The sequence below is a fragment of the Mauremys reevesii genome, linkage group 5, assembly GCF_016161935.1.
Source record: "Mauremys reevesii isolate NIE-2019 linkage group 5, ASM1616193v1, whole genome shotgun sequence".
Lineage (NCBI taxonomy): Eukaryota > Metazoa > Chordata > Testudines > Geoemydidae > Mauremys > Mauremys reevesii.
This window is the reverse complement of record NC_052627.1, coordinates 53,083,853-53,105,934: the sequence shown is the minus strand read 5'-3', so window position 1 is coordinate 53,105,934 and position 22,082 is coordinate 53,083,853. Positions and strand designations below refer to the sequence as shown.

The 22,082-nt window shown below is 39.6% G+C and overlaps 1 protein-coding gene across 11 annotated transcripts in view; it reads left to right on the top strand.

Annotated features, from left to right (window-relative positions):
* Positions 1-22,082, top strand: part of INPP4B (inositol polyphosphate-4-phosphatase type II B) — a 554,905-nt gene that overhangs the window by 266,548 nt on the left and 266,275 nt on the right. The gene's annotated exons all lie outside the window — the stretch shown is intronic.

The window sequence follows — 22,082 nt, the reverse complement described above, 5'->3', positions numbered from 1 at the left end:
GTATTGGAATCAAACTTTTACAGGGTAAATAGCATTTGCAGTGCTGTTCCACAGTAATATATTTTATCCAGATCTTTTTATGTAGCATTCAGTTATAAAATTAGTTTATAGAACTGTTGGAATGAAGCCACTATCACAGTTTTTAAAGCAATCCAAACAAGGTAGTAACCTATTTGCTGTTGGTATTTTTTTTTTATTGGTAAAGTGATCTGAAATCAGACTGAGAATAATAAATAAAGCTCAGATGTAAATATTCCAAACAATACTAGACTAATTTCCAACAATATTAGAATAGAATTTCAAACTATCTTGATTGGTAATACTAAACTAATCACACATACTGACTGTGATTTAAGCTTGTTTATTGTGTAAATGTGTATAATTCTGTGTTTAATTATATATTTGCATGTAATTATATTTGCATGTGTATTTTATATATATATATATATATATATATATATATATATATATATATATATAGACAGACACACACACACACACACACACACACACACACACACGTTGAAGCAACTGAATTAAATCCTCATCCTCTTTTATGTAAAGAGCATTAAGGTCCCTTGCTCCTGTGTAGGGGAACTGCACTATCCTGATCAATTCTGATGCTGGTCAGGCTAGTGTAGATGTAGTGATGAAGATGCTCCTCAGCTTCTCTATGGCTGGGACCAAGAAGCAGCCAAGAGAGTCGGGGCGGGGGGGGAGGGGGGCTCAAGTCAATTAGCCTACTGTGCGTTGGTAGGGATGGGCATTTGCAGGGGACTATACTGACCTGCTTTTTTCACACACACCCCCAACCAGCCTCCTGGCTTTCCACGCACACACTTTTATTATTCATTTGTTCTGCTCAAGTGGCTCTATCCTGTCTGGTGGGTAATTCCATTTTGGAGCTCTCAGTTAGTTCTGTTAAGCTAGGGTCCACGTGGTCACCTCAGAGTCCCCACAGCTGCCATTCATTGGGAAAACGCAGCCCTTCCTCCAGGATGTCAAGGGGGTGGAGATCGTACTTCTTCTGACATCTGTCCATCAACTTGTTACCATTTTGGGCATTAGGGGGCAGAGTCTCTGAGGGAGATTCTTGGTTCATGTAAATGATCATAGTTCCATTGGCTTCAGTAAAGCCATGACAATTTACACCAGCTCAGGATCCACCTCACTAATTCTGTTCTAAGGTCTAGGTTGGGTAGGCCCTGAATCATCTCTATAGTCACTGATGAGGGATGCATTACTCTGTCAGGACCTGGTTAATGTGCCCTTGGGGCAGAGCTATTCTGAGCTGCAGTACTTCAGCTGGGCTATGAGCTGGTTGCACTGAAGGATCAGAATCAGGCTTTGGTCTAATAAGAGTTTTTTCTTAAGTCGGGATTGACTAAGGCCTTCAGGATTTGACTAAGAGTATTGTGACACTGTCTGGAGTGGCTCATGACCATGTGTGCCAGCTTCAGGGCAGATTGTCAAAAAGCAGGGCAGAGCCCCACACTGGTTGTATGTTCTATGATTAGATTTCACCAACCCAGTGACAAGTGTGAACTCCTAAAGCACTAAAACAGTCTTACCATGGAGTCATAGACAGTCCCTCTTGGGCATTCCACTTGGTCTTGCCACCCAGGCAAGATGGACTATGTGTCAGGTGGTCACTTTTCACCAAAAATCACAACAGATACAGGTTACTCCCAGTCCCAAACAGAGGTGTAGAAACAATTTATATAGTGGGGGTGCTGAGAGCCGTTGAACCAAACTGTAAACCCTGTATATAATGGAAACTACTTCAAGCCAGAGGGTGCAGCAGCACCCGCAGCACCCTAGTTCCAGCACCTATGGTCCCAAAGGACCAGTCATCTACCTCAAGTCAGTTGTACTCAGATCTCAAACCAAAGACAATGCCTGTAGCAATCCTGTCATAAACTAACTAAAGATTTATTAACTAAGGAAAGAAATGAGATTTTAGAAGGAAACGTTTACAAGATTAAAACAGAAAACATACACACACACACACAAAGTTAGTCTTAGATTTAAAAAGGCAATATAAGTGTTTATAATAAGCAGTTCTATATGTTCTTTAGGGCCAACCCATGCCAAGCAGCATGGGGATCTCCTGCTTCTATTTAAGGATCTTTGCCCCTAAGAGTCCAGACAACATAAAGAGTCCAAGTTTTTCTTTGTCAGGGATTTTTTTATTCCCTCACCCCAGATTCCAAGATGTTGGGATGAGTTTATGTGCAGATTTCCCCTTCTGGAGGGAGTTAGGAATGCAATCAACAAGGTCTCTGGCCTTTGGTGCTCCATGATGCCTCATTTGCTTTCAGTGGGCAGTCTTTTTGCAGGACAAGCACTTTACCTTAAGTAATGCTGCTTTTCCTGTTTGGTAAGTTACAGAACTACAGAGGTTTACAATGCAAACGCTCAATCTGACTTTATATGGTGGGATACAGGTATTATAAGTAGGATTAATACATGCAGCACCCTACAAGCATTCCATAAAGTCTAAACGCTAAAGACATTTTTATAGTTAAAAATAAATATTGGTGTTATACTAACCGACAGGTAAGCCAGACTGGTTTCCAACCATGCATTTGTTAGTGTTCAGTGAGGTCCTGGCCTTTGGCATGAGCAGGCACCTGGTCTGCCAGCATCACTAGTGTAAAAAAGATTGTAAAATATGAAACACAAAGGTGAATTTACTGCCAGATGGGTTGATGAGCGAACCTTTTTTAAAAAAAAAAAAAAAAACTTAATTAGCTTTGGAAGTGGAAAACCGTATAAGACAGGTTAGGGAAAATGTGAAATTTATATTTAAGTCTGGATGTTTTTGGAAGTTTGTCCTGGAATGAAACTCCAACTTTAATATTAATTTTAAACATTTCTGTTTGGTTAATAGCTTTGTTTTTATAATTGGTTGTGGAATTCCATTTATAGCATTATAAATGCTATTAGTTCATCACAAAACACATCATTCAGTGGTATATTTATATTAGTACTCATAATTCTTGTAAAGTTTAATTACATCCTCATGATTGATTGTACATACAGTTGGTATTATGGCAAATACACTAAATATTTCAATCTTTTATTATGCTATGTGACACTTTAAAACTCTTTAATTATTGTAAAGCATTTTATTTTAAATAAATGATGCATGATAATTAATAATTTAGTACCTTGTATTAGAATAAGCTTACATATTGAATTAGTTGCCTGTTTGATCTAACATTTACAAAATATGTTTTTGAAATACAAGAATCATAAAAGGGAGTGAAAACACTTTTTTAGGATTTTTTGATACATATAACTTTATAGTTAGAAATAACTATTTTTTTAATCAAATCTGGATTCTAAACTAGTTACTGGCTTTCCATGTTTCCCACTTCCTTCAGTCTTACATACAACTTTTTCTTTCTTTTAATTGGCAACTTCCTCTTTGTCTAATTTTTCCCATTCTCACTTTAGATGAGAAAAGTATCAATATTATGGAGAGCTGATCCAAATCTCTTTGATGTTGACAGCACTAGTTACACTGTCATGTTATCTTTGATGTACGTATGACTTGTGAGGGATGTCGGGGGGTCACCTTCTAAATCTTCAGGTGCTGGCAGAAAGTAGTTCATTTCTTTTGGGACTCAGATAAAACATATACGAAGAATTCTGTTGGTGTTGGTCTAAGCAAATATCTTGTCTCAGGTTTACTTCACCATGAGAAAGAGAGGTCATACAAGCTTTTTCAGTTGTCTCCCTATGTTTTTGATGTGAGACCGCCAATAAAATGTTAGGTGTTGTAGGAAGCAGTGTTAATAATCCAGGAATTGGTAAAGCTTCCTCTGCGCCAGTTCTGTACCGATGCACCTGAGTTAGGTTCTGGAACCATTGTGCTGCTAGAGATACTGTTTTTCATGTTGGCATTGCAGATCACATGGCGTTTATTAGAAAAGTAGGAGCGTTAGCCCTGATAGTCTTGCTAAATTGAGTGGAGTAATTAGTCTCTCCTGAAGTTCACCCATAATTTCAATTAGATAAAGGGTATTCACTTTGTTTAAAAAAAGGTTGTGCATTGGTGCTGTGTGCTGTTTAAAAGCTGCCACCTTTCACCTGTAAGATGGTGGCTTTTCAGCAATAGATTTATCATTTTGTAAAGTTTGTTGAGTGAGTTGGAAGATGTTGTTTAAATGTAATTCATTTCTATTTAATGGAAAATAATGATATACACCAGTGGCTCCCACTGTTTCTGATATATTCTCCTCTACATATAGGCTGATGATCAAGTTGTGGAAAGGGAAACTGTCAAAAAAATTAATTTCTTAGAAGAATTGCCAGCAACATTGTCAGCAAACATGGATCACGTACGATCTAGTGCAGTATATGATGTCCGCTCCTCAACTGATAGTGATTAATTTTCATTCAAACTATTTATTAAATAGAATCTCACAAATTTCCAGCCAAAACTCCTTCCCAGAATGGTGCTATGTCTTGGCATTGCCATAATAAATACCTCAAATCCAATATATCCTGAGGCATGAGAATGAAATGAATCTGTTCCTTTGATTTGCCTTTTCAGCCCACACTTTTCACTCTCCTTGAATTAGACTCCAGGCCAAAACTAAGCCTTTATCATCAAAACTGTAATACCTAATGGAATATAGTCCAAATGCACTTTTTTGCTATTTTTGCCATTGATGAATCAACACTTTATGGTGAACTTCTGGTGAACCTGAAATGCAGATTTTTCATGATGAAAAGTGCCTTTCTATGTGGCTGAAAATAAAGTGAGATCTAGATGGAAATGCAGTCCGTAACGCAGCTTGAGTAAAGATCTACATGAGGACTAGTCCTGGTCTTAAATAAAATATGGGCTCTACAGGTATATTCTCCCCTACAGAATTGCTATTTAGCAGCTTTTAAACAGCATGGCCAGTGTTGTTAGAATAAAGCCAGCTAAGAATACGTACTAGCAGTATTTCCTACTCAGAATCTCACTTTTTGTTCAATGGTATTGAAACACTGGAGAACAGTGGGTGGGTGCATTGGTGTGGGGGAGGAGTTTGTTGAAGTTCTTGGTTCCCATCCCTGGGGTCAGTTTGTATATCTTGCTGTGTGAAGCTGAATGAAATCTCTGTCACTCAGTACTTCCTGTCTGTTTTGGAGGAAGCACTGAGTTAGACAGCATTCTCTTCTTAGCACAAGTATCAAAGCACTGCTGGAGGGAATGAAGGATGTGTTAGTAAAATTTTCTATTAGTCAGCGCAGGGGAAGAGCAGAATTTGAAGGGGAAGGAGAGATAGGAGAGGAAAAGCAGCAGCAAAGTTTCACATTGTACTTTCCTTATCTCATAATTATTGTTAATAATAATAACCCATAATAACACTCCTTCAGACACCCCATCATGTATATGTGTCTTGTTGGCTAGGTGGAGTAGCTGAACAAATATAATATTTCAGGGTCGCGCATAAACAGGGTTTATTTTTTCCTTAATTTCTCAGTGACTGCATTTCTAAGTCTCATTTCACAAGGTAGAAGCAAGGAGATATCTACCTTTCAGTTCTAACAAATGTAAGCTCACTCAAATTTCAAACCTAAACTATTTGCCAGGAGACCCTTCTTAATTATTTGGGAAATTCAATTATAATGTATTTCACCCAAATCTGCAACTGACGTGTTTTGAGCCCAACCAGAAATTGCTGCTGAAGAGTATAGGAATTAAATTAATTAATATAATTGTGAAATTAGAAAAATCACAACTAAATATTTTTAAGTATTTGATACTTAGTCTGAGTCTCAAACATTTGCATGAGAAAAATGTGGATTCTGAAACAAAAAAATGTACACAATACTTTATTCAGATTTTGTGAACGATGAAAATGAGACTATAAAGTAATTGCTTGTTACTGTCAGCCATGACTATCCCCCTTCTGACCCTACTTGTCAGCCTCAAAGTAGAATGCTCATAGTTTATTCATTTTTAACCAGAGGCTCTGCAAGAACTTAATACTGAATATGTAAAAGCACTCTCATGTTGCATAACACAGCTAAGCTTAAAAAGAAAGTTGACAATATAGAAGTAAAGAGCTTCACTTCACTATGAAAATATATGCTACAGTGAAATTCTCAAATAAGGAAATCCCATTTTTCTGTGAAATGTCTTTGAGGTCGAGATAATTAATACTCAGTATGCAAATGTTTACGAATAACTTCTCTGATACCAAAAAAACAAAAAACAGTGGTACCATGTGTTGGCTTCCTCGTTATTAATTTGTAATGAGCAATGGGGAAAAGAGAATGTCAGGTTTTTCTTATGCCTGGTCTACACTACGCGTTAGACTTCCCAGATTCAGTAGTTCACTCAGCTTGCTGTACCAATAATGTGAGTCCACCTAATAGCGACTGCGCATGTACAGACGTATAGTTCTGCCTTGGACACTGGATGGTATTTTGTAACCTGTGTGATGTTGAGAGATTGTTGAGAAAGAAATTCAAGTAACTAAGTAGAGGGATAGGTAACAAACAGGGATTAAACATAGGGTATGTCTACATTACGGGATTATTCCGATTTTACAGAAACCGTTTTTTAAAACAGATTGTATAAAGTCGAGTGTACGCGGCCACACTAAGCGCATTAATTCGGCGGTGTGTGTCCATGTACCGAGGCTAGTGTCGATTTCCGAAGTGTTGCACTGTGGGTAGCTATCCTGTAGCTATCCCATAGTTCCCGCAGTCTCCCCCGCCCATTGGAATTCTGGGTTGAGATCCCAATGCATGATGGGGCAAAAACAGTGTCACGTGTGATTCTGGGTAAATGTTGTCACTCAATCCTTCCTCTGTGAAAGTAACGGCAAACAATCATTTTGCGCCCTTTTTCCCTGGATTGCCCTGGCAGACACCATAGCATGGCAACCATGGAGCCTATTTTGCCTTTTGTCACTGTCACCGTATGTGTCCTGGATGCTGCTGACAGACGCGGTACTGCAGTGCTACACAGCAGCATTCATTTGCCTTTGCAAGGTATCAGAGATGTTTACCATCCCTATTGCACCGTCTGCCATTATAAATTGGCGATGAGATGATGGTTATCAATTCTTTTGTACCGTCTGCTGCTGTCATGGGTGCTCCTGGCTGGCCTCGCTGAGGTCGGCCAGGATCGCATGGACAAAAATGGGAATGACTCCCCGGGTCATTCCTTTCTTTATGTTTTGTCTAAAAATAGAGTCAGTCCTGCCTAGAATATGGGGCAAGTGTACTAGAGAATCAGAGAGCACAGCTGCTCCAGGTCAGAGCCCCAGAGATCCCACAGAAATGATGAGCTGCATGCCATTCTAGGGGGTGCCCCTGCATCAACCCGACCCATTGCTTCCCTCCTCCCCCAACCCTCCTGGTCTACCGTGGCAGTGTCCCCCCATTTGTGTGATGAAGTAATAAATAATGCAGGAATAAGAAACACTGAGTTTTTAGTGAGATAAAATAAGAGGGAGGAAGCCTCCAGCTGCTATGATAGTCCAGGCAGGACATTAAAGGGTGGCGGGGGGGGAGAGGAGCGCAGTCTCCAGCTGCTATGATAGTCCAGGGAGTACAGAATCTTCTTTAGACATGAAAGGGGGGGGGCGGGGCTGATGGAGCTCAGCCTCCAGCTGCTATGATGAGGACGGTTATCAAGCCTTCTGTACCATCTGCCGGGAATGATGGGGAGTCATTCCCATTTTTACCCAGGCGCCCCCGGCCGACCTCACCGAGGCCAGCCAGGAGCACTCACGGGCTGATGATGACGATGGATACCAGTCATTTTGCACCGTCTGCCACCGGGAAGGGGATGCTGGTGTTCAGCACTGCAGCACCCCGTCCACCAGCAGCATGCAGTAAACATAGGGTGACATTGAAAAAAGGCGAGAAACAATTTTTTTCCCTTTTCTTTCGGGGGGGGGGGGGGGAAGGGTGTAAATTGACGACATACACCCTGAAACACCCGGGAAAATGTTTTTGACCCTTCAGGCATTGGGAGCTCAGCCAAGAATGCAAATGCTTTTCGGAGACTGTGGGGACTGTGGGATAGCTGGAGTCCTCAGAAACCCCTCCCTCCCTCCATGAGCATCTATTTGATTCTTTGGCTTTCCGTTACGCTTGTCACGCAGCACTGTGTTGAGTCCCTGCTGTGGACTCTGTCTATCGTAGCCTGGAGATTTTTTCAAATGCTTTGTCATTTCATCTTCTGTAACGGAGCTCAGATAGAACAGATTTGTCTCCCCATACAGCGATCAGATCCAGTATCTCCCGTACGGTCCATGCTGGAGCTCTTTTTGGATTTGGGTCTGCATCGCCACCCGTGCTGATCAGAGCTCCACGCTGGGCAAACAGGAAATGAAATTAAAAAGTTCGCGGGGCTTTTCCTGTCTACCTGGCCAGTGCATCCAAGTTCAGATTGCTTTCCAGAGCGGTCACAATGGCGCACTGTGGGATACTGCCCGGAGGCCAATACCGTCGAATTGCAGCCACACTAACCCTAATCTGACATGGCAATACCGATTTCAGCGCTACTCCCCTCGTCGGGGAGGAGTACAGAAATCGGTTTAAAGAGCCCTTTATATCGATATAAAGGGCTTCGTTGTGTGGACGGGTGCAGGGTTAATTCAGTTTAACGCTGCTAAATTCATTTTAAACGCGTAGTGTAGACCAGGCCGTAGTGAGATACACTATGTGCCAGTAACACATGGAGTGGAATCCGCCTTTAGCTCCAAGTTCAGATTCTGACCTTCAATCTAAGTAACTAGGGAGCCTCCACTACCCCAGAACCTCCTCTGATGTCAGCAGTGACTTTTTTTTTTCAGTTTCTTATCTCATTACAGAATGGCAACTTGTGCAGAAGGAGGGTTGCACTCAATGGAAGCTTATAGTGTACAGTACTTCTGAAAATCAGGCCAGTTATTTGGGTACCTGTATGTATAGATTTAGGTGTCCAATTTCAAGTATGAAGATTTTAAGGTTGGCTGGTTTTTGTTATATATATTTTTTTTTTATCTAAGGCCATAAAATAGATTCTCAAAGGAGAGAATAGATTCATGTCACCAGTGGTTAGTTTTTACATATTAACACAAAACTCTTCATAGTATGACCGTAGTGCACATTTCTGTGTGTGTGTGTGTGTGTGTGTGTGTGTGTGTATATGTATATGTATATATGTATATGTGTATATATATATATATATATATATATATATACACACACTCAATCCTTCCTCTGTGAAAGTAACGGCAAACAATCATTTTATATATATATATATATATATATATATATATATCTATATATATGTTTTAAACTTTTAGGATGCTGCATGAATAAAAACAAATTTGGGGTTTGTCCAAATCTTTATTTCTCCAAAACACTTTCTCCTTCAGAAATGTTCCAGTTTGTAAAAAGCTATTGGTAATATTAGAGTGATCGCATTTGGTCTTGCCACATCACTGTGTGATCAGGACCTACAAAATGATGGTGAGCTTTGTGTTGTTTGGGTCTGATGCTATAGCCTTTATCCTAGCATGTAGTTCTATGAACTTCAGTGATGGTGCTTAATGTGAGTAAAGTCTGACTTTATTTGATGTGCACATAGACCATTTTTGTTAGTAATTTAGCAATTTGTTAGTAAATGTAATTTTTCTTCTTTTTGCTCAGTGAACCCCTCTTGTTTTTGTGAACTACAAATAACAGCTGAGCACTTATCTATTTTTATTCTATTACATGCCCCTAGCGATATAAGAGTCCCGCACAACACCGAAGGGAGCCTTTGACCAGCATTGACTTTGAAACCACTTTATTAAACATTGGATGTGGTTTTATTTTACATTATACTGAGAGGGCCTGCATCAACAGAAATGCCTTCCCTTCCTCAGATGCCAGCACACCGAAGCTCTGGAAGCATCCCAGCCTGCACATTCAGGAAGGTTAATCCTCATTCTGATAAGGAACTCTCCCCCTTCCTATGGTCAACTAATTCTCCCTTCCCCAAAGTTGTGCATCTCTGGCGCAAAGAGGTTTCTATACACTTTGAACTCCTAGATAAAACATCCAGGAACTCCAGGGAGAAAATTTCTGTTGTCCTAAAAAGCATGTGAATTGACTGAATGTCAGTGAATTGCAAAAGAAGACGAAAGGGACCATGATCCTAAGCAGTGCTGTGTTGCCTGTCAGCTCTATTTCTGTCGTATTGGAAGTACCATTATCGGGGGAGGTATGACCATGGGATTGGCACAAGTGGGCTCTCTGACAGACATGAACATGTATATTAAGGAAAAGAAAGCAAGAAATCATGAGAAACTTAAAAATGTACCCCCACATCTATCTATCTGTCTGTCTACCCATCTGTCTAACCTTATACCTCCATCATCACTATGATGATCAAGAGGGAATTGTTTCTTCTGAGTTCCAACTGGAGGAGAATTGGGGCCCCCTTAAACAACACAGCCCACCAACAATCAGAAGCCCTTCCCAAAATAGAAAGGGTTTTCTTATTAAAAAACAATAACAAAAAAACAAAACTACAAAACACTTCCCTTGACTTTCTGCGACTACGCCTCTAGCACTGCTACTGCCTCCTATCCATGAACCTATACAAGAGTTTCTGCAGATTAGAGTTGTCCATTAACTTCCCTTTGCCGAACTGGTGTTTGTGTGGGGGTGCCTGGGATTTTGAAGGGAGTAAGGACTGTGGGTGTTGGAGATCTGATATGTATTTTCTCTGTCTCCTGCTACTTGCAGATGAGGAGCTGTTATTTTGGGGAAGAGGAGTTACTTTGGCAGGCTTCAATTTGTGTTGAATAGCTTAAGACCGCCTGCAGTGCTGAGACCTGTGACCTTTCCTGGCTTGCCCGTCTTTCTGTGGGATCAAGCTCTTAGGTTTATTATTTTATTAATTTTAGGATAACTACCTAGCAATGCTATACAGTAGCTAACATTCTATCAATTTAAGTCCCCTGAAGTCAATCTAAGTTTTTTCTGAGTAGGGGGCTGTCAGAAATCAGCCCTCTTTTTAAAATAAAAGAAATAAACCACTTCTATTAGGTTTTCAGATGCTTTCCCTGTCCCCAAACATCATCTTGAATGTAAAGAAATTAAGCACATTCCAGATGATTACCCTTGTGCAGTAAAAGGAACACATTTTCTCCTTTCCCACCTGTCTGAGCTCCTCTGCATCTGATGACTGCTGAGCTTCTGCTTTAAAAAGAAAATGTAAAAGGGTAACTTTTATAAGCTTATCTATGTTATAAAACCAAACAAAAACTACTGTAATTTGGCAACTCACATATTTGAAACTGTGCTACTAAATTTAGACATAGAAGTAAAATATGTGCATGTGTGTACACATAGCATGGAGTTTTTCTCCAATTAGACTGAACTCGTTACTTGATCTTGCAGAGCATTCTGACTTGTATAGGTGAATAAAATCCCCAAATAAATATTTTTTTCTGATTCTTATTTGGGCTCCCAAACAAGAAGAGATGTACAGTATAAGTGGCATTCTTTTATTATTACTTTTCTTGTTTTCTGACCAGCAAACTTTTTCTGGTATTTTTTTTCCCTTGGGGTCACTGGATAGAAAATGTTTATATACTGTATTTTATATTCTCTGATGAAGCAAAGATGCAGTATGTCTCTTATCTTTAGAACATGCTTTCCATTGGAAACACATCAACCTTTGTGTTGGACGCTGCCTACAAACACTGATCAGATTTAACTGATGTGATGGTAAAGCCATTTGAAGCAGCTGGAGTCCCTTCTATACAAGGGCTCTCAGTGGTACAGCTGAACTGGTACCAACTGGTGGAATTCTCTTGCTAAAATTCCTTAGTGTATAGTCTATAGGTCATTCATCCATAGCAGAGTTCAGGTATGACTGTAATAACTGGCACAGAATTACTGTAAAAAGCTTGCAGTGAAATTTACTTTAAATAAAGGAAATGCAAAAAACATTTAGCTTTTTGACTGGGAAATTGTGTTGGCAGTTCTCTTTGCTTCTTCTCAGGGAGTGACAACTAGATAGCTCCATTGCTTTATTACATAATTAAGCTAGCTCACAGTGCTTCTGAACTTAGGAGTCCTTTTATAGTCTGACTCTCTAGGCACCCACAAAGCAAGAATACCAACTTTTAAAGGAAGATTAGTTAGAACATGTATTGCAGGGATAGGACTGTTCCAGATGCAAAGAATTTAAAATTTTAAGATTCTAGCTTTCAAGTGCTCCCCCAAGCCAGGAAGCCTATGGAAACCATGTATAAAATATTGAAAGGTCTTGGGTTGCTTAGGGAAGCAAGAATGTTTTTGTGTTTAATGTTTGAATTGTATTTGTATAATTTATTTTAATTGTTTAATTGAATGTTGGTGTATGCTTTGAAGAACTAGAAATGTTAGGAATACCTACATTTAACACAGTCATAAAGTGCCTATCTTGCTTGTAGCTTGCATTTCATTTAAGGTGTTAGGATGCTTTGATGTGTAGGAAGATTTCTGAGGTTAGAATTTGAATGTATTTTAAACAAATAGCTACGGGCTTTGACACAAAATAGGAACACACAGAGAGAAATGGGCTTTATTTTATTAGAAGTGCCGTTGAAATGCTTATTGCATAAGGATATGCAATAAGGAACTTGAGCGAACTCATTTCAGCATCTTGTGAGATGCTCTGAGTAATAGTGCACCATTCATCAAATTTTAAACAATTCAGGGAGAAGGTTTTGTACTCAGAATTTTGTCTTACAGCGTCCTCTTGCTCATTAACTTACTTAGCCCTTATTCTAATTTGCATTATGGATCATATGTTTGTGTGAAGAAAATTAGCAACATAAGACATAATACTACTTTCTCATGAATACAAAACCTGTGAGGCATGATGCTATACTATGTAAAATTTAGAAACTGAGGTGGTGTGTAGAATATCTAATTACTTGTGCAGTATTTTAACCTGCCTGCGTTTTGTTCAAAAGTAACTGGAGACAGGTGGAAAACCATTCACACATTTTGCTACTCTTAGAAAATCAGGCAATATAATGACAAAAAAAAATTGTGGGGCTTTCCTGAGCCATAAAAATTTGTGACTGGTAACCAACTGCTAAATGAAATAGAAGCATGTACATTTCAGTCAATGATGTAGCTACCTAAGGGCTAGTCTACACTTACGAGCCGGGTCGACACAGTGAGTTCGACTTCTCGGAGTTCGAACTATCGCGTCTAATCTGGACGCGATAGTTCGAACTCCGGAAGCGCCGCGGTTGACTCCGGTACTCCACCACTGCAAAAGGCGGTGGCGGAGTCGACCTTGGAGCCGCGGACTTCGATTCCACGGCGTCTGGACGGGTGAGTAGTTCGAACTAGGGTACTTCGAATTCAGCTACGCTATTCACGTAGCTGAACTTGCGTACCCTAGTTCGACCCCCGCCCTTAGTGTAGACCTGCCCTAAGAGCAGTGTTGACTGTATCAACTGGTGCTTACCACTGTGATGAACTCTGGATGATTCACTATATTCAATGTCACTTCCTTATTGTGGGGATATATGTGTGTGGTCTGAGAGTTCTTGTGTGATTGCCTGTGGCTGCTGCGGGTCAAAATTTTAGTTGGGTCACAGTCACTTGCTTTAAGGTCTTCTGTGCTTACTAATTAAAGACCCTCAAAAGAGTACATCATGGCTCTGCTATGGCTGCCAGGCTGTTCACTGAACTGTGGGCACCTTCTATGAAGTTATGCTGCTGCTGCTGCCTTGGAGCTTGTGGTATTAGTAGCTATGCCTTTAGGGGCTGATCTTCCCAAACAGAGTCTGGGCAGGATGCTGTGAAACTCCTGTTATGTGCAGCCAATTGGAACTGGACTCAAAATACAGCATAGCTCTTGTAAGCACATTAAGCACTATGTGATCACTGAGCCCTTCATTATAAAATGCGGTAAGCGGTTTGTGGGGCATTTGAGCATCTGTCTCCTTTTAGATTCTTTTTCCGAGAGATGGAAATACTACCATGCAGTTAAATTAACAGCGGTGAATGGTGCCTTTACTACCATGCAGTTAAATTAACAGCTGTGAATGGTGCCTTTACTTTACTTGACTTTAATTTTTCATTTTTCTGAGTGGGCTGGTGTCACAGGCCCCCAGTGATTGATCTACCTCTGATAGCTGTTTTCTTTTATGGGTGTCTGACATGTGCATTGAAGCCACATGGCAAGGTCTTCCTTTGCCTGCATCTGCTCCCAGAACCCAATGAAGGTGATTCCACTGTGCAAAGGAAGTAGTGAAGAAGCTATTACACCAGGGACCTGTATGTTGCTGTAGTTTTTGCTGGGTGCAACAATGTGTGACCTTTCCTCCTCCACTGAAGTTAATGAAGCGACAGCAATTTACACCTACCAAGGATCTGTACCAAGAGCCTCTGTAAAGAAGAAAGTAATTAATAGTAGTGGTTGAACATCATCTATTTTTAATGATGCTGAGGCTCAGTTGTTAATAATCTTTAATTTATAAAGACCATTTTTCTTCAAATTACTTTTATTCCCTCACATATATTAATTATAGTTTGTCAGATCTTTATTGCTGGAAAAATTGTTCTTTCAAACAGTTAAAAATGAACATCTAGCTCATACTGTGTACCTTATTAGCAAGTTAAATAAATGGGCCTTTCCCCTTCTTTCATTTTTTTCATTACATATACTGAACACATATTAAATTATTTGGACTTATACAGACAGATTTGGCAGCCTCTTCATATTTACTTTGATTGTGAGATATAAACTGAACTTGGGTTCTGTCTTCAAGAGTAAGTTATCTGTCATATGAATAGCTGCGTGACAGAGAATTAGACATAGAGACAGTGGTGGTGTTATAATTATGTGTATGAGGTATGATTTTCATAGTCCCTGCAATTTTATTTTTGGTCTCTTTATTTGTTATTTTATATTGGTGTATGGATTTAGGGGAGGTGTTACGGCTGGCTTTTTAGCATAAGACTAATAAAAACAAAATGGGGGGAAACAATTTTCTAAATATGTTCACATTCAAATCTATCTCCAGTATTTTTTTTATTTATGGGAAAAGATAAGCAAATCATTACAGAAAGGATGTTGCTTTATAATTTAGGAAGCTTGGAATTAGTTTTATAAGCATCAGAGCGCAGTTTGGCACCCTAACTGTTGAAAATGTATTTGTCTGACCATACAGAAGTCCCTTTATCCATGACTGCCAATTTACTTTTGTCCTCTCCTTTATTTAGACATCAGGTTCCACATACTGTTGGTCCAAATCCTGCTGACCTCAATCCTCACTCAGGGAAATCTCCCAGTGTTTTTCATAGTCTTTGCACTCTTTAGCCACTGCCCTGACACACACTGTCCTCGGGGGAGCATTGGGAGGCATTCTGCCTTGGAGAAGCAGAATGTCTCCAGAGACTCACCAGTTGCCTGAGAGCTGGGGAGAAGAGCACTCTGTGACACCTCTTTAAACTCCCTGTCTTCCTCGCTCACCCCATTCTCGCTTGCAAATTGCTCTTTAGAAGAGGAGCAATTCTGTCCACGATTTAGCAGGCTAATACAGTGGGTGGGGATGGCGGGCAGAAGTAGGGAGGAAATTGCCTTACTTTACCCCTACTCCATAAGAGAAGCCACAATCTGAGCTTTAAACACCACCTAGTAAAAGTGTTCAGCTGTGTCCTTTCATTTGGGCACTTCAGGTACATAAATTTAATCTTTTTTTAAATTGTAGCCCTTGGTGTAACCCAATCCAGACAAGAGCAGGCACATATTCCAGCTTGTGCCAGGGCATTGTGGTAGGATGGAAATCCTGTAAGTTCTGTTTTCTTGTTTCCCATTTGTTGGGTATTAAATTTTATATTAGAACCATGTCTCCTGTTCCATAAACAAGTGTGTGCCTGACTGTCTTTGCTGCCTGAGGTTATGTCATTTAAACTGTCCAGTAAAGGGTTAATCTTCTAACTAAAGAGGACATACTCTTGGATCTGTTTGTTGTTTCATGAATACCTTCTTTTAAAAATAAATCTACAAAATATACGAGAAGGGGGCCTATTATGTTAAAGTTAATGAGCTGGTGAATGCTGCATAATTAATGTACAAATCTGAACAATTTAAGTTGCGCCAGGCACTGCCAGCAGTCATGCAGTAAGTTACAACCTCCAAAATCTTACCATAGTTTTAGGGGAAATTAATCACTAATATCTCCAGAATGGTCCTTTTTTGTTTTTCTAAAAAGTGTGATATCATTATCTATAGTTTCAAGACTTGGATTTCAGTTACTAACCTTGAACCAGAAATACTAAAGTTTTATAAAACTGATCAACAGGAGACATACAGTGTTGCTGAGTTCTGCCACCTTTTCTTCACCATGTTATATCTCTTCCTGATCATAAGAACTAACATCTCTGATACTCAGAGGGGTGGCCGTGTTAGTCTGGATATGTAAAAAGCGACAAAGAGTCCTGTGGCACCTTATAGACTAACAGACGTATTGGAGCATAAGCTTTCGTGGATGAATACCCACTTTGTTGGATGCATGTAGTGGAAATTTCCAGAGGCAGGTATAAATATGCAGGCAAGAATCAGTCTAGAGATAACGAGGTTAGTTCAATCAGGGAGGATGAGGCCCTCTTCTAGCAGTTGAGGTGTGAACACCAAGGGAGGAGAAACTGGTTTTGTAGTTGGCTAGCCATTCACAGTCTTTGTTTAATCCTGAGCTGATGGTGTCAACGAAGTAGGTATTCACCCACGAAAGCTCATGCTCCAATATGTCTTTTAGTCTATAAGGTGCCACAGGACTCTTTGTCGCTTCTTATCTTTGATACTGACGTTTATGGCACTTGACCATTTATCTTTATTAACCCCAGACCCCTTCCATGTACAAGTGAAGATTACTTGGCGTTTGATACCTGGGCCAACTCTACACCCTCCAGCAATCTTATTCTTTCTACCACATTTATTATGGCAATTACATTTTGGTCTATTCATGGCAGTAGTAGTATTACTTATTACTTATATCCCACAATTGGTTTGCACAGCGTTTTACAGATGTAGGAAAGGGGTATGTAGAGTTGCTGCACTGCAGCAAGAACTTGAAGTGGGATTCTGGTTGACTTCACTGAAGCATCAACTCTGACACCCTAAGGGAGGATACAGCCTGTATTCTCCTCCATCACTGGCAAGCTCTGCTGTGGTTAGGGGGGCATGATTATGGTCGCTCCCCCACCTGCACCTTCTGTAGAGGCTAGTACTGCTGGCTCTGTGTTCAGTGCCTGCACTCCCCAGATAAAATGTCGGTAGAGGGAATTACTAGTGCAGAAAGGGTGCCTGCATGGAAAAGGTGCTGTCTCAGAGCAGGTCCAGATAAAATGGGATGCTGATGCTACCGTCAGTGGGAAACTTCTCGCAAAAGGCTAGCATAGCCAAGACTGTAGATCACCTTACCAAGGAATATTTCAGTGGTCTATCTTACTTTGCCTCACCTCATGATGTATTCTCATAATATCTACATGTGGCAAAAATCTGCTTACTCTGAGATGGCTGGAGCACATAACAGAAGGTTTGAACAGTATAATACATGTGCAATTCAGAGTAATAAGTACTATGAGCCACTTTGGAAGCCAGTGGAGTTACTCAAGATTTACATTGATGTAACAGAGCTAAATCTAGCCTGTTAATATAACTTTAATTGATAAATAATAAGAGAGAAATACACTATATACAAACCAAGCTGTCAGTTATAAACTGAAATGAAGAGAGGCTTGAACTTAGGTCAGGCATGAAATATTCAAATAAGAAAAGAAATGCACTTTTGATTCAATTGCCTATAATATGTTAAAAGGTGTAAGAATAAAAAGTGTCTTATTTTTTAATCATGCTAATTCTTTAATGGGACCAAGGAGGTGTTGGTAATGATAATGGCTCAGTCATCTGATCTCCTACATATAGTGTAGATGTGAAGTAGTGTGCCGTGAATAACAAAAATAAACGCCCTGTTTAATAATACAATACTGTCTTTTACATCTTGGTAAAGGACTACAGGAAGGATAGCTGAAAAACTACGTAACTTATTATGCATGGAGAAATATGGCACTTAGATAATTCGGTGGTACGTGCACTAGAAATGTTCTAATGTTAATACTGATTCTTTGTGTGTGATCTGTGCTGTGTATGTGTGGTAAAGAGATTAAAATTTCTAATGAATATTTGTACTAGTTTCAGTGTTATTGTAGCCATGTCGGTCCCAGAATATTAGAGAGGCGAGGTGGGTGAGCCTTGTCTAATAAAAGATATTACCTCACCCACCTGGTCTTCCTAATTTGTAATAGTGACAGTTGCAATGCCTTCGTTCATCCACAGGGCGAGTACAAGTCAGAGAACTGCGCTGCATGCTTACCTTTTCTGCTGTCTTGAAAAAAACATATCCTCTCCGAGGGTAAGAAAGTAATTTGTTCAAGGCTTGCTTCATCTTGTTTCAGACCAGAGCAAACAAACTCCTTGATGGGTCAGATTTTACTCTCAAAAGCAAAGAGCAAAATAGGGGAAAGAAAACACCCTCTGATAGTGTATTGTGTATCTGAGATTCAAGTTTATCTTTAGTTGTAAAAAAATAGAATTGCCCTAATGATCCTATTTATAATGAAATGCAAAAAGGAACAGTATTTTGTTTAGTTATGAAAAGTACTGAGATTATTTGCTTTTCAAAATTCTTTTTAATACTGTGTTTCATTTTTTATCATGACTTGGGTCTAGAGCTGGGTGAACTATTCATAGTGAATAGTTAATCTGATGAATTACCTTTTCGTCCTGTTTGCAAATTATCTAGAGACTTTGACTAATGTGTCGGTTATTTATAATTATTTTCTGAACACTTTATGTAAATATATTTCAGCCTGTGGGTTGTTTGAATATCACTCTTTTGTTTTGACTGTTTGACTATTTACTATTGTTGTTTGTGAAGTCCAATTGGGTCACATGTTATTGTTTCTATTTCCTGTTGTCCAAAACTTCATTTAAAAAAAAAAAGAGAGAGGTTGAGCCAAGGCATAAATAAAAGAACAGGTTGAAAAATGGGTCCTGTTCTTGGTGGAACATTTTGACTTTTTGGCAAATAATAATTTAAAAAAAAAAAAGTATTTTGACCAAAACCCAGAATAGTTGAACTGCAAAATGCCTTTACGGTGTCTCATTGAGGTTGTAATTAAGATGCCTCATGCTCTCATTTTCCTTTGTAGACTGGCCTCCCTGGTTGGACCACATCTCTCTGATGTATCCTGGTCTGTCCTCTTGTCAAGGCAAAGCAGTGCCTCATGGGAGATGATATCCAGGTGGGGAGCCCAACGCAGATAGGAGAATGGGTACACTAGGCAACCCAACTATGACTCCCATAAGGCACTGTGGAATATCTGAATCAAAATATTTCAGTTTTCGGGTGTCCAGTTTGACAAAAAACTGAAAATTTCCATAGAAAAGAGACTTTTCACAGTAAAATTCATTCAGTTGGTAACTCAGTTTTTCATTCAAAGAACCGTTTAACTAAAATTTTTTTGACCAGCCCTGATAAATATCTATATTTACATGTAATCTTAGTAAATACAGACATTTACACAAAAGGGAGCTGTTCTCTGGCATTAGTCCTAACAAAAATTTGTTTGCATATTCACTCTAAAGTGGTGTAAAAAAAAAAGTGTGTGAACATGGCTGAATCAAAAAGCAACTCAAAGTGACAAAGTTTGTGAATAATTTTTCTAACTAATCTCTCAAGGTTTACTTAAATTAAAGTTGTTCTTTTGCAGTTCTTCAGCTCAACAGAAATTGTTTCCCTCATTTTATTAATTCACTGCATATGAAATTGGGTATTTTTACCACACAGAAGTCTGCACCATAGGTTTGCTGTTTTATACATTTCCTCCATTCCAGCTTCATATAGGTCCTGATCCAGGAAAGATTCTCTATCCAGGAGAGTGCTGCTCTCCTGAATTGGGGCAATATACAGTAGAATATGGGTGCAGTCTTGCAAGGTTCTGAGTACCTCCTGTGAAGTGTGAGACCTCTCCACTCGTATTGACTTCTGTGAGAGTAGAGGACACTCAGTACTCTGCAGAACTGACCATCTAGTTAGTTTTTTCATTGGTGCCCAAGGACTTCAATTCAGCGAATCAGTGGACTTCAGTTTTAACAGGACTTATGCATATGCTTAAAATTAAAAATAACTTGAAAGTTTTGCTGAACAGGAGTCTGGATGCAAACAACTCCATAGACATAAGTGAAGTAGGGATAGTTTGTGCAGTAGTTCTTAAACAAATTGTTTACTCATATTACTTAAAGAAATTGCTTATAATCATTTTAATAAGAAAAGGGCTTACATCACTGCAACTCTGGGCCAGATGTTACTTTTTAGTTATCAGCTTTCACAGATTTATTTTGTTAAAAATGCATACTAACTCTAGCCACTCCTTTGCATGTCAAGGGTACAATTTTTTATTTATTTTTTTTATTTTTTTTTAAAGAAACATGTTATACTCTTGTCCCAGTATGTTAAGTGAAACATGCCTTAGGAGAAAGTGACATTAATGTATTTTCACTTGTAAAATATGCAGTGTTTATAACTACTCTAAATTTTAAATATTAACTTTTTATGTGAAAAGTAGGAATAAGTGGTCTGCATAGAAGCAATATTCCTCTGAACTCTTAACTGGAGGAATACACAGGAATATCTAATACTATCCAAAAGAATATCCATATATTCGTAATGTGGACCAGATGATTGGTCCTTCAGTGGGTGAAATGTAAAATTTTCTTGCTGTCTCCAGGCTTTTGTGAAGGAAATATTCTTCTTACTGTGAAAATCATTGCACAATAACTGCCTGAGAAGAGAAATGTTTCCTCACTCCAAACTCTGGGCACCTTTAAGGAAATTGCTCCTTAAACCTTATCTCATATTTAAACTAACAGATAAACCGGGGGGGGGGGCAGGGGTTAAAGGGTGAGTGAGTTCTGTTTTATGACAAATGCCAACATAAGAAAGACATTACTGAGTTTCAACTTTATTCTAAGGTTACGCAGAAGAAAATTACATACATGCTAAAAGTACCTACAAACAATTATCAGTGTTTGGAAAACAGATTATAAAAATAAATATTAGGCCAGATTTTCCTTGGTCTTTGCTGGGGAAATGAAGAGTAGTCATTGATACAAGGAAGCTGCATCCTGTAAAAGGCCAGGGACAACTAGAGAACCGATTCTTAGAAGGAGTGCAGGGTCTGTGCCTTCCATGAATGCTTAGGTGCACAGATGACCTCAAAGGGCTTATGGGGAGGAGACAGGTGCAGGGTATCAGGCTGTCCCCTAACTGGGTGACCCTGATCCACAAAAGTACTAAGGCACCTAAACCCCAGAGTTAGGCACCAGTTTTGGTTCCACTGTGAACTCTGTAGGCACTTAAACTCACTTGATGCCTAATTTTTCATGGTCAAAGTTTCCTCTGTGCCTACGTTTCTGCGTCTGTGCTCTGTTGCCTTCCTGTAGGCATCTGGATGCCTACCTCTTGCCTAAGCCCCAGAGCAACTTATGACCGGGAGCAGATAGATATTCATCTACCTGAGTTGCCTGATCCAGTAGGTGTGCCCAGAGGCCACCTACCAGATCAGGTCTCATTCAGAATCTCGCAGCAGGAGGTGGTGGTGGTGCCCACATTACACAGTAACTATGAGCCCAGTGGTTAGAGCACTCACTAGGTTCCATTCCCCCCTCTGTGTCGGGGTGGGGAAGGGGAAGAGATTTGAACAGTGATCTCCCACTTCTCAGGAGAGTGCTCTAACCATTGAAGTATGGGATATTCTGATGTGGGACTGCCTCAGTCTCTCCTGTTTAAGTTCAACTGTGAATAAGGATTAGAGGAGGGAACTGGACCCTGTGTCTCCCACCTTCTGGCTGGGTGCCTAAAACACTGGACTACAAAGTCATTCTTCCCTCTGTCTCTCAGGCCCAATGTCTATTTAAGTGTTTACCCACTTTGGAACAATCAAATAAGCTCCTTTTAAACTCTGATAAGAGTATCTACACACAGACTTGCACTGGTTTAACTAAACTG